Source organism: Clupea harengus, chromosome 11 (genome assembly GCF_900700415.2).
Source record: "Clupea harengus chromosome 11, Ch_v2.0.2, whole genome shotgun sequence".
Taxonomy (NCBI): Eukaryota; Metazoa; Chordata; class Actinopteri; order Clupeiformes; family Clupeidae; genus Clupea; species Clupea harengus.
Window position 1 is genome coordinate 4,709,668 of NC_045162.1, and position 2,500 is coordinate 4,712,167.

Below are 2,500 nucleotides of genomic sequence, written 5' to 3' on the forward strand. Positions count from 1 at the left end.
ATTATCCAATAGAAGGCTGACCACCTGATTTAGCAGAAGCACTCCTTCTGATGGATGGGGTCTCAGAATGCCTCTGTTGAAGGTGTGCTCCACTGAATTGACTGGAGGTCTGAACTTTTGCTGCAGGCATATACATAATTTATCACGAGAAAATGTTAGCAAAACCTTCAATTCCAACTAACAGCTTTAATCGACACAATGGCGGGCAACTTCATCAAGTGCATTAGTGATTTTATTTAACGTGGAGAAAGGGAGAATTACGTGGTGCACTTTCGGTAAGATGCTTTTAGTGAACTCAGCCGACGCTTGACAAAACGCTGACAGCTGCAGTCCCGTGTCATGTACTGTGAATTTATCAAGCTTGTTGTGGTGAGGTTTTTAACTGAGGTGGTTTTCCATGACACAACACTGTCTCAAGTCTAGTTTCCGTGTTGGTCAAACCAGGTGTCTGCCATTAGGGGGCGCCCTCCTGCAGTTCTATTATGTCGCAACTGCATGTCTTTGCAGGGTTAGAACTACGTTTTAGCGTTAATGCACAATGCACAGGACTGTCGGAAGTCGTGTTTAACAATAAGATGCCTTACTGATCATTTTCAAACGCTCGTTTCTGTCTTCACAGGTTGATGCGGGCCTTCAAATCTTTAATTTTATTTTATTATTTAATAATTTTTTTTTGGGGGGGGGGGTGGAGACAGGATCCTGCAGGATCTCCATCTTCCCTTGTCCTCACATCACCTGGACCGTTGGAGGGCGTGAGTTCAGAGTCATCCCGGCGCACACAGAGCAGTCGACAGTCGATTTTCAACAGGAAAAAAAGGGAATTATACAGGGTATACCCATTGGTTTTGTGAATTAGGTTTAGGAATGACACGACGAAAGGTTTTGTGACTAGTTTGCATCAAGAAGACTAAAACGCGCAAGATAATGTCATAGAAACTTGTCACACTGGTGCACATTGCTGTCTTTAAAGGGAAGATCTCGGAGCTTCTCTGCGGCATGCTATATTGTGGTGAAATGCAGTATCTAATTCTGCCTCCATTGTGTCATCCTGACACTTAGCTTTCTGTTACCAGTAAAAATGTGTGATGTCGCGTATTATTAATAGCATGATGTATAGAGACACCATGTAGCTCATAAGCTTCAGTTTGATAGTACACTGCAACATTTGTTTCTCGAAGGTTCCTCACATCTTTTTTTTCACAGATGTGATATGACAAAAGCTGACGAGAAAAAAAAACGAAAAGCCAAGAAGGAAAAAAATCACTAACGTGTCTGAGTTTCAAAAATTGTTTAAGACAAGCCTTTGTGTCCCAGCGTGCACCTCTGTCCCTGAGACCCTTAACCTGTGAAGTCATAACAGGTCACAGGTGAGGTCCTCAGGAACAGGGTTTCATGCGTTTTCACCCCAGTAGTCCTGTAGAGTTCTGCTGTACATTCACTTCCCTGAGATAGAGAGACCCAAAAGGTAATCTACGGCTTTAAAACCACTCACGAATGAAGTGTGCTGATGACCTTTCCTAAAACTGCTGATCTAACTAAAAAGGACCAGACCCGCAGATTGAACGATACGCCCTATGAATATTCATCGCAACGATTACTAGCCTTTCATCAGACATTTTCCGAGCAAGGGCAGAGAGAGGGAAAACAGAGAAGAAAAGAGGGTAGGATGCTAAATGAAGGAGGACGAGAGACCGAGGAAGAGGATGAGGAAGAGCAAATTGTTCTTGACTCAAGGGGGCATACCCTTTTGGCTGTCTTTGTTGTTCTCACCCCTGAGAGATGTGATGAGAAGGCAGCCAAGGCCAGTGACCCCGACACACAGTCCTCGCTGAATGTGATGGCTAATGAATGCATCCCTCCTATGGCATATAAACAGCTCTGATATTCTATATGATGTTTCTTCTCTGGCACTACATGAATAAACATGTGTTCTCACAAAAGAGTGTCCATTAAATATTTCTTATGCAATATTTCATAGAATGTGTACGTTTGTATTTGTGTGTGTGTGTGTGTGTCTGTGTGAGAGAGAGAGAGAGAGAGAGAGAGAGAAAAGGAGATAGATAATCTCTGCGTGGTGTTTAATTCCACTGTGCAAACGAACAGGATGAAGCCTGAAGCATCTGTTGTGCAGAAGAATAAAGATGATCTGAACGTCTGAAAGAGCTCAGAATCCAATCAAGGCCCACACACCCACCAACTTTATTACAGATTCCTCCATTTCCTATATGACTCCCGAAGCTGTTAAAGAACATTAAGATCTCATTAGTAATCCAAGCACTCCGCCACAGTCCAATGAGCCCAGCTCATATATAGGGCTATTCGGGGGGAAATGCAGTCTGTTTTACCAAAGCCGGCCTTTTTAATTAGCACAGTATGCAGCTCTCACTGTTCCTGAGGTAAGAATGTCTTAGCTACCAAAGGTGACAGGTCAGCTTTACTGCTGGAATTCACATCGCTATGGAGAGTATTGCTGGTGTTTCACGTCGCTATGGAGATTATT

General features: G+C 43.3%; 1 long non-coding RNA gene across 3 annotated transcripts in view; it reads left to right on the forward strand.

Moving 5' to 3' along the window:
* The window catches only part of LOC105891840, a 28,644-nt gene extending 26,704 nt beyond the window's left edge, over window positions 1-1,940 (forward strand). For all 3 annotated transcript variants that reach the window (XR_001162030.3, XR_004164635.2, XR_004164634.2), the window contains one exon: window positions 620-1,940. This is a non-coding gene — a long non-coding RNA (uncharacterized LOC105891840). The remainder of the gene's footprint in view (window positions 1-619) is intronic.
* Window positions 1,941-2,500: the final 560 nt, after the last annotated feature.